Source organism: Echinops telfairi, unplaced genomic scaffold, assembly GCF_000313985.2.
Source record: "Echinops telfairi isolate 266 unplaced genomic scaffold, ASM31398v2 ScPeMD7_443;HRSCAF=831, whole genome shotgun sequence".
Lineage (NCBI taxonomy): Eukaryota > Metazoa > Chordata > Mammalia > Afrosoricida > Tenrecidae > Echinops > Echinops telfairi.
In genome coordinates, this window is record NW_022104341.1 from 40,687,105 (window position 1) to 40,698,330 (window position 11,226).

Consider the following 11,226-nt stretch of genomic DNA (forward strand, 5'->3'; position numbering starts at 1 on the left):
GGAGGACTCCAGTAAGAACTCCTGTAGCTAGTTCTCCCAGGTTCTCCGAGTGCCTGGAATTATGACCATCTTTAGACAGCAGACCAGGGAAATTATTGCATGCTATAGATCTTGGATCTTGAAACTGGCAAGGGATTAACAGAGCCCAAGGGCAGATGTAGTGAATTTAGAGTATTTTTGTGAGCCCTCAAATCTCTCTTGTGGCTAAAAATCACAGGGAGAGGTCTGAACTACAGACTCTAGTACATTTGAATTCTGTTTCGGCACCTAGCCTCCTAGGATTGGCCTCATTACCTCTTAATTCTCCAATATAACAACAGGAGCACCAGAGGGGTGATTCTACCTGGACACCACCTTGACTCCTCCTCCTTGGTACTGGTTCTTACTTCGTTCTTCTCACCATTTTCTTTGTTCATTCTGCTCCCACCACAGTAAATGCCTGTCCAATCCTGGATCCTTTTTCAGGACTTTGTGTTTGGTATTCACTCTTTTTGCAGAGCCTCCCTCTAAATTTTCACATGCATTATCTCATTATACTCATAATACATTGTGAAAACGGTGACGAAGGAGGCTGTATCTGGACCCCTCTGGCTTCCCTACTGCCGTGAGGAGAGAGTTCTGCCTCCACGTTCCACCTTCCTTTACCCCTTCTGATACAGCCGCTTCTCCCGTGGCATGCTATTTCCATGTTGGGTTCAATAATTCATTACAATAGCCACACAGAGCTCACAGATAATACTTACAATTATGTGTGTTTATTAGGGAATTTAATAGGATTCAGCAAGTCCGGTTCTGTAAACAATATTACATTCTTTGGTCCACAGCAACACCTCTCTTCAGCCAGCAGCCAAGTCTCTGCCCAACCTTTCAGCCACGAGGTCCCTTGGCCCCTGCCTCTGTGGACCAGTAAGTTGACATCGTTTTCTGCCTCACAGATCTATAGTCTTGGGACTGCTCCTCTGACTCCTTGTCTTGGCCTCTTGTCTCAGCCTGGCTCTTTTGCTCGGTCTGTGATACGGTCTCTGTGCCACTGCTGTCTCTGTTGCTTGCCTCTGGTCTTGGCCTCTGCCACTTCAGAGAGAGATCTTGAATCCATTTTTCTTCTCATTATCTCCCAGGCTTTCCTCTGTGTCTGAGATGGGTCTTACACACAGAATAACGGCTTTGATGGAACTGTGTGCTGTCCTTTCGGCAGACCATGCCCTCAAGGAAACAACGAGTATGTCTTTCTTCACTCCCCATATTAAGGTCAGGATTTTATCCCACCCTAACCTTGTTCATTAGTATAACAGAACACTCCCTCCAACGTGGATTATAGCCACAGGTATAGAGTAGAGAATTATAATATATTACATAAAGAATTATGGCTAGAAGGGCCCTTTTAGTGGAATACATCTTATAAGTCCACAGCTCAAATCTTGTCTCTTCAGAGATGTCTCCCTCAAAGTTGTATTTCTTATGGTCATTCCCTTTAAGATAACAGCCAATTGCCATCAGATCAATTCCAACTCACAGCAATTCCATGTTTCAAAGTAGAACTGTGTTCCATAGGAGGTTCAGATCTGTGATATTTCAAAAGAAGTTGTCAGGCCTTTCTTTTGAGGTGCCTATGGGTGGATTTGAATCTTCCAGTTAACCATCTGCGATGTCCCTCTCTCATGTACACCTTTTAACTTTTTCCATAGTAATCATCACTAAGTTGATTTTTCTAACCTGTTTTAATATGACCCCACCTCACTTCCAAAATGAAATTTCCATTGCAGTAGAAATTTTGATTACATTTTACCATTTGAAAATAAAATGTGTTTATAGAAATGTGTATTCCACAGATCAAATATGAAGTAATTTTTGGATCAACTTAATATTTTTGTTCAAATTATGTTTAGGGAAAACTACTAAAATATCGATCAGCATAAAATGAAATTGGGAAATTACTGAAATAGCAAATAGAACATATCATTAGGGAAAAATAATTGTCTTTCTTGTTTCAGCTTGGTTACATGTGAAGTTTTCTGTTTCACATTTTCCCTATTTGAGAATCAAAAATTAAATACATGTAAGATAGATTAAATTGGCAGTTTTCTTAAAAACTGCTTTTGTCACGTGCAAGAAGGAACTGAAAAAGATTCTGGCAGCAAGCAAAATTCTAACTCACATGTCAAAACTCTCATTTCTGAAGTGTTTTCATGCTGTGCTTTTCTAAGAAAAAAGCCTTGCCAGACTCACCATAAACGCACAGAAGTAGAAGTTTGGAGACTGTCAAGGCTACACTTTGGGTCTCATTGAACTTCCCTCGTAGTAAAACTTCTTTGTCACAGCCGTAGCACATGCCTTCAATCTTGGCCGGCTGTGTACAAAAGGGATCACCCTTCTCTCACAACAGGGATTGTACCAAGGAATGCAGCTATGTCTCTAGTGATTCATCACAACGACACAGACATCCTGTTGATAAGTTAGTACCATTTTCTAGACAAAAGTCAGAATTCAAAAAAAAAGTCAGAATTTGAGTATGTACAAAGACAAGTCAATATTACTTTACAAATTAGATACAAAGATATTAAAATCATGTACACATTTGTAAATAAAGCTGTTGTTTAATTGTGTTAGTCAAACAACTACTTAAAACAGCTTTCTGAGAATTCTTCCTCAAAAAGGTTAGATACATTTCAAAATGGATAGGTTGTTTAAAATTCTTCCTAAGTCAGTTTTGCTCAAAATTCCCAAAACCCAAACTCATGAGTCACTGCAAACTTATACAATTCTATAGGACAGGATAGGATTACACATGGGCTTCTGGGACTGGAGCTCTGGTTATGAGTTGGGTGATCAAAGGCAAGGTAAGCAGTTTGAAAGCATCAGCTGCTACTTGGGAGAAAAACTTATTCCACTTTCTCGCTCTGTTTAATGTTTCTCTTCTTTTTTTTTCTTAACTCCCTGTCCTTGAGTAAATGCTGCATCTTTGATCTTAAATGGTTGATTATTCTACCATGGGGTTGAGTTCTGTTCCACATCTGAAGATTGACTCAGGGCCTTAGCCTTGGGGTTCGAACCAGTCTCTAACTAGTAAGCCTTGTGTTTTTTAGGATTTTTGAACTATTTCCCACACTTTTCTCCCTCTCCCTACATGGGAAATATTGTTTGTTTTCACTTGTGAATTAGAGTTAACAGGATTCCCTGAGTAGCATTCTACTGTGTATAAAATGAGAGCCCTCTGAGAAGCTGGAGGAGGGATCTCATTGTCAACAGGAGCCAAGAGCAGAGTGTGTCCTCTGGACCTAATATCCCTGTTTAGAGAATCTTCTAGCTCTAGAAGAGATATATACCATCAGAGGAGCAGCAGCAGAACCAAGAGCCTGAGCATGGAACAGAGTGATGGACTGTCCAATCCACAGAGCAAGTGAACTGAGTGCTTTTGTGCAGGAGGCTGGCTTGTAGAGTGGGGTGCTTCTGGGCACTTAGTTCAGGGACCTTGGTTTGTTGACTCATGGAGCATGAGCTAAATGCCTTCAGATTTAGGTTTACAGCAGAGTAGCATGCCCCTTAGGGCATTTATTTGCAGACCTAGAAGAACTTTGTAACATCCTGCTAAACACCTCAACCCTGAGGATTTCTCACTGGTATTATAACTTAACTTCATTAACAAACCCTTTAATCATGAATTTTGTCTATGAGTTCTATGTTGCCATTATAGTGGATATTAAAATGCAGAGAGGTAAAATAGAGAACATTAATTAAGATATCACACTAACCATATTTTTCTCCAAGGGCTTCCACCGGGTTATGAGACATTTCACTGATTCACCATTATTCTTAATATTGTGCATGTGTGAGTTGGGGTAGACTAGAGAAACAAATTCATAGAGACACTCATATGTGTACAGAAAGAACTTTATATACAAGAGCAATTGAATATTGAGAAAATATCCCAGCCCAGTCTGGATCAAGTCCATAAGTCTGATATTAGCCCATATGTGTGATACCAATCTATAAATTCCTCCTCAGACTCACACAACACATGCAATGACACCGAAGGCAGGAAGATCACAGGCCAGTGGGTAGAAAGTCTTGTAGATCCAGTGGTGATGGAAGCATCTCAATGCTGACATGGGTCTCCATGTTGCTCCTCCGGGTCCAGGGCTCTGGCTCCATCAGTGTGTCTCCATGTGGCTTATCGACAGGAATACCTCGCAGGGAGTAAGCCTGTGTCCAGCGAACTATTTATCATCTTAGTGCCTCCAAATGAGGTCATCAAGCTGCGACCTGATTGACAGGCTAAACTCCACACCTCCACTCTTAAGTCTCAAATTGACAACAGATTATGTAACTACAGTAGTGCAGTATCCCATTGTGTGTATGTACTAATGTTTATTCATTAATTGTCTTCTATATTAATTTCATGACTAGGTTCTATGAATGACATACATAATTATGTAAAAAGGTACATTAATATAGACATATACATACATTCTTAAAACTTTGCTTGATTTATTGACTGAGGTAGCACCTCATTCGAAGGCTTTCTTACCTCAAGTTTTATACTTTAGAGGGTTTGACTTTGATCCTCTTCTGATTATGCCCTGAAACATTCGTTGATGTGCACAGAAGAGGCAGTCCTAGAGACCATAGGTTTATTCTCACTCAGATCGTATGACCCCCTTTGTCTGAGAGGAGGACTCCAAAGCAAACCTGGAAAAAAGCTCCATTGGGCAGAGCCTTTGTAGTATGAATTTTTCCTTCTAGGCAAGCATTTAGCAACTTGCTCTGTGAAAGTGCACCCTGTGGCATTGCCTGGGAAGGTTCTCTTTGGTCACAGTGAATTTTTTTGTAAAAGCAGGTTTGTTTGAACCTCATTTTTTTGTGATGGCTGATTTAAGAGAACAGCATGGGGCTGTGAAATTTTGTTTTCTGCTCAGGAAAAAATGGCACAAAAACTTGTGATATTGAATACAGCTTAGAAGGACAGCCCTATGGAAATAACTCGTGTACAAGTGTTTTTTTTTCATTTCCAAAAGAGTGAACTGTCGATTGATGACTGTGGTAGTTACATCATCTGTTGTCAATTTGAGACTTAAGAGTGAATGGGGTGGAGTTTAGCTTGCAATCGGGTTGCAGCTGGATGACCTCATTTGGAGACACTAAGGAGATACGCAGTTTGTTGAAAGCAGGTTACACATACCTACCTCCCTGTGAGACATTCCTGTTGAGAAGACACATGGAGCTACCCTAGAGCCCTGAAGCTGAAGGAGCCATGTGGAGACCCCTGCCCAGTGCTAAGGTGCATCCACTGCCTCTGGATCTACAAGACTTCCCACTCACTGGCCTGTGATCTTCCTGCATTCAAAGCCATTGTATATGTTTTGCTGAATACGTCTATAGATTGGTATCCGGCATATGGGCTAATATCAGGCTTATGGAATTGGTCTGGCCTGGGCAGGGATGGTTTCTAAATATTCAATTGTTCTTTTCTATAAAGCCCTTTCTTATACACATCTGAGTGTCTAAATATGTTTCTCTTATCAACCCAGACTAACACAATGAAAAGCCTTGTTTTGGACACCCATGAGCTTCCCAAGAGGACAAAAATGTCAACAAAATGTGTGCATTGTGCTGGAAGACCGACGATGGACCATTGAAGAGATGGGGAAGTTATCTAGACTATCTTGGAGCTCGCTTCAGGGAATTTTAACTGAAGATTTGGGAATGAGAAGGGTCACTGTGAAATTTGTTCCCTGGTTAGACTGACCATCAAAAAGAGCATTGACTGGAAACATGTCATGCTTTTAAGAACAGTTCTGACGTGACCCAGACTTTTTCCCCAGGGTCGCTATTGGTGACAAGACATGGTGCTAATCTTATGAGCCTGAAAGCAAACATCAATCAAGCCAGTGGAAGATGCCATCATCACCTCTCCCCCTCAAAAGCTTGTCAAGTTAAATAAGAGATCAAGATGATGCTCTTTTTTTTTAGAAAATATGAGGGAGATAGTGTATTTGATTTTTTTTTTTTAATATGAGGGAGATAGTGCATTTGGAGTTCATTCCACCAGGTCATATGTTAATCAAGATTACTATTTAGAGGTTCTGAAAAATTATGTAACAGTGTGCTACAAAAAAGGCCTGATTTGTGATAGATTGAGGACTGGTTTTGCCACCACAACAATGTACCTTCTTACATAGCCATCTCAGTGCACCACTCTTAGGCAAAAAACAGCATGCCTCTCTTTTCCCATGCACCTGATTCACCTGACCTTCCTCTGTGGACTTCCTTTTGTTTCAGCTAATGAAGAGGGACATGAAAGGACTGCGATTTGATGACATAGAAGAGGTGAAGAAAAATGAGGGAGGTACAGTCAGCCATCCAAACAGATGAGTTTGAAAATGTTTCAAAGAATGGAATTGCAGATTTGACAAATGTATTAATGGAATGAAGAGTACTTTAAAGGTTATAAAGTTGTTTGGTTAAAAAAAAAAAGGAAATACATAGCTTTGAAAAAATGTATATTTTTTTTGGGGGGGGTACCTTTCATAGACCATGCTATTAATTACAGGTCCCTGAATTTCTAGCTTAAAATATTGGATTTTTTTCCAAAAGTGGTTGTGGACAATTTTTCCCCAAGGCAGACCATGCTGATGGTAAGTATGGCCTTAGAAATATAGAGCGATAAAGAGCAGACATTGATATACCATGTGGATAAACTGCTATGTAATCATGGTTATGAGACATTTTAGAGTGTCAAAGAGCTTGAAATGAGAAGATAATTAAAATGGGTCAGGGCACTAAGATTAGGTAATTTTTTTCTATGCCATCATGTTCTGCTAGGAACTTGCTTTCTTGATCTAAATGTCAATTTACTTGTCAAGGTGGAAGGTTAGAACATATTATATGCTACAGTTTGATTGCATGTCATAACTTTTAAAGATTTGGACATAGGATATGTGGGACGACATTTTTACTCGACTTGGCTCCTATAAATGAGAGGCAGGCCTGTTAGAGTGTCTTTTATACAGGCAATATATTAGACACTTGTGTTAGTCTGGGTAGACTAGAGAAACAAAATTTATAGACACGCATAAGTGTATAAGAAAGAGTTTTATATAAAGAGTAACTGTACATTAATAAAATATCCCTGCCCAGTCCAGATCAAGTCCATAAGTTTGATATTAGCTCGTATGCCTGATACCAATCTATAAAGTCCTCTTCAGACTCACAGAAAACAAGCAATGGCGCTGAATGAAGGAAGATCACAGGCAAGTGGGTGGGAAGTCTTGTGGATCCAGTGGTATAAGCATCTCAGTACTGGCAGGAGTCTGTCTCCACATGGCTCCTCCAGCTACAGAGGTCTGGTTCCATCAGCCTCTCTCCATGTGTCTTTTCCAGAGGGCTGTCTCGCAGAGAGTGAGCAGAGAGAGTTTATCTCCTGCCTCTAAGGAGGAAAACAGGAGTTCCCAGAATCCTCAGAGAAGGCCACGCCCATACAAAAGCCTCATTGGCTATGATCTGATTGACAGACTAGACTCTACCCCTTCACTCCGAATCCTCAAATTGACACCAGATTATGTAACTATCACAACACTGTACTTTAAGCGTTTTGGAGATGTGGTATTAAGAGACTAAATTCCTTTTATCAATCTAGAATTCTACACTCTGGTGTATCGAGGTGGATAAAACTGAAGACAACCTCAGAATCTTGCACAGATATGGGGATTTAGGAGGTAGCCAAGGTAGAGCTTATTACACATCAACTTGGTGTGGGAGTACACATGAAAAATGGATATGACTGCCTAAGAAGAAAATGGGTATGTCAGAGAATGATCGGGGGGTCCAAAGGAAGCTGATATATTGGGATTGTTATTGCTGATTGCCATCATGGGACTTTAAATAATGGTGACCCAATATGTGTTGTCATCCATTATATTACTTTAAAAACACCTTGCTATTTATCCCTGGGAGATTATACTTTCCATTGAAGTCAGACTTGGCCATGTGTCTTTCTCTGGTCAGTGAGGTATGAATTAAAGTGCGATACGTTATTTTCTAGTATAAGCTTTACAATTCTTTATGTAATTCTATCATTTCTCTTCAAGATTCCATAGGAGTGTCCTCATAGGAGACATTGTTTCAGACTGTATCCTAGAATAATATTGACAAGGAGCATCTGTGGTACTGACCTACAATGGGTATGTAACCTGAGCAAGAATTTTTATTAATAGGCACAATGGTTTAGGGTTTATATGTAACTGTAGCCTGAATTAGCCCAAACGGATCAATGGAGGTACATCTAAAAAAGGCACAGTAAACGGATATCGTAATGGGAGGCTGTAAGATCATGGATAGCAGCACAAGATGCCAGAGTGTCATGAAGACCAGAATTCACAATGATACCAGGAAGAACATGGCAAGGACCAGTGGAGACCAATATGCATAGTGAACGGAGAGTGTATGCATGGACCACATATCTTTTACTTGATGGCCAAAGTATAATTAAGCACTAGGGATGAGAAAACACAATGGGGAAGTGGCAAATAGGCCCTTACTAACTGAATCATGATCCTGAATTGAACTAATTTCAAAACTAGAAATGACTGTTACTGAAATAGATAAGCAACGGTGCTATCAGTAGCAAAAATAAATGATTACTTTCTATTTTCAAGGATATGGAACATCAAATATTTGAAAATGCAAATTTGAGAGTGATTTCATTGAAATCCAAGTTTAAGAAGGTAAGGCAGCTTGAAACCGTGGTGGTTCCTCTTTCCGCAGCGCTTGCAAGCAGAACTGCCGCTACGGGGCCGCGTCATCCGGGACAGAGGAAAGGCGCTGGTTCTGTGTTCCGCGCGCACGTGAAGCATCGTAAGGGCGCTGCGCGACTGCGCGCCGTGGACTTCGCAGAGCATCACGGCTGCATCAAGGGCATAGTGAAGGACATTATCCACGACCCAGGCCGCGGCGCGCCCCTCGCAGGGTGGTCTTCAAAGACCCCTACCGGTTTAAAAATCAGATGGAACTGTTCATCGCAGCTGAAGGCATACACACTGGCCAGTTTGTGTCCTGCGGCAAGAAGGCCCAGCTCAATATCGGCAATGTTCTCCCGGTGGGCACCATGTCTGAGGGCACCGTCATGTGCTGTCTGGAGGAGAAGCCTGGAGACTGAGGCAAGCTAGCTCGGGCCTCTGGGAACTATGCCACTGTCATCCCCCACAATCCCGAGCCCAAGAAAACCCGAGTGAAGCTGCCCTCGGGCTCCAAGAAGGTCATTTCCTCTGCCAACAGAGCTGTGGTTGGTGTGGTGGCCGGTGGTGGCCGCATAGACAAGCCCATCCTGAAGGTTGGTCGTGCCTATCACAAGTATAAGGCCAAGAGGAACTGCTGGCCTCGCGTGCGGGGTGTGGCCGTGAGCCCTGTGGAGCATCCTTTTGGAGGTGGTAACACCAGCACATTGGCAAGCCCTCAACCATCCGCAGAGATGCCCCTGCTGGTCGCAAAGTGGGTCTCATTGCTGCTCGCCGGACTGGGAGGCTCCGGGGAACCAAGACTGTGCGGGAGAAGGAGAACTAGGGCTGAGGACCCAATAAATTCTTTTCTCCTGTCACCTAAGGAAAAAAAAAAAAAAGAAATCCAAATTTAAAATGAAATTTTAAATTCATTTCAGTAATTATCTATAGTTAACATTCAGCAATGCATTGCATTATGTGATTTTTTTCAGAGGTTCTACTTGCTCAGTTTACAGAGGACAAAAGTGAGGCACAGTGTAAGTAGTACTTTGTCCAGAATTTTATAACTCATGCCCACAGGCATGGAAACACCATGCTTCTACCTACTGAGTCTTGATCACAACCCCTTTGTGACCTGGCAGCTGGTCTTTAATGACTCTACTGTCTAGTTAATTATACTTTACATGTGGAAATAAAAATATAGCTAAATAAAGCAGATAATAAACATTGCTTGCATTATAGTAGTGCTTTCCACTGTACAAGGTACCTTTACATACCTTATGTCTTTTAATAGTACTGTGCATTTATGAGCTAGATAAGTTAGAGATAATTACTTATAGTTTATAAATTGAGTGAAGTAAAATAATATACTCAGAACCATATTGCTTGTGATAGTGGAGTTAAACCAAGTGTACAGAGCATGTTCCTAATGAGCATGTAATCTCCTAAGGTTTGTATAACTTGAGGAAGCATTATAATTTTTTTCTAATTTAAGATCATAGATGAGGATACTTTATTATTCACTGAAAGAAAAGAGATTTTAGATTATGTAATTTATATTAAGATCATACTAGACCCAAGTTATACTCCCCCCGCCCCCTATTTTATCTGGTCAACAGGATTTATGCCGATATGATTCAAGTCACTTTCTAAGAGAAGTTTTAAGATCCATTATGTATTTCTACAATCTCCTTTTTCCTTCTCCTATAAGATTGACCAAGTCCTCAATAGGACCCACTAGTTCAGAATGAAGAATCAATATGGGGGCAACTCTGTAACAAATGCTTTGACTTAACTGACTTGATGGCAGTGAGTTTGGTTTTCGATTTTAAGAAATTTTATGGAATACCAAGTATCAGCTCCGGTCAAGCAGATTCATACTAAACAGGGCCTCTCTTGAGATGATTTTTGAATTAATATCGTTTGGCGATCTCTACTCGGAGCTTCAAACCACATTTCCAGCTCTACTCTGTAACTAAACCCTACCACCCTTTAAATCCACTTGGTCAATGTTCTTTCCAGTTGCTGTTCCTAATTTTCTAGGCTCTTTTAATATTAGCAAAAGTATCCCAGTCTCACACTTGAAGTACCTCAGGGTTGTCTTTAAATATTCATTGGTTTATATTTCTTTAATTTTTAAAAATCCACCGTTTTTTATACTCAACATTCAAATTATTTTCCTCAACTTAAACATTATTTCTCTTTAGAAATATATAAATTTCACATGCTCGTATCATAAGTCAAAGAAATATTTTATTAAGTAAGATCAAGATAATTAGAATTTATAAAACTTTCAACTGTTTAGTTGTTTTATTTTATGTGCTTCTTGGTAAAAAATGTTAGAATACGTTTTTGCTGTTTGTTTCGGTGTTAAATAGCTTCTTGAAAACATAGAACAATAGTCTTTTGAAATGCTGAAGGTGGGGAAAAAAGGGCTACATACCGAAATATATATTGGCTATTTGTATGCAGCAACAAAGGAAACCATTGTATTGGTCAGGGAGTTTCAGAACCA

General features: G+C 40.4%; 1 pseudogene; it reads left to right on the forward strand.

The window, feature by feature from the left end:
• Positions 1–8,654: 8,654 nt before the first annotated feature.
• On the forward strand, positions 8,655–9,561 carry LOC101648829 (annotated as a pseudogene).
• The last annotated feature ends 1,665 nt before the right edge of the window (positions 9,562–11,226 follow it).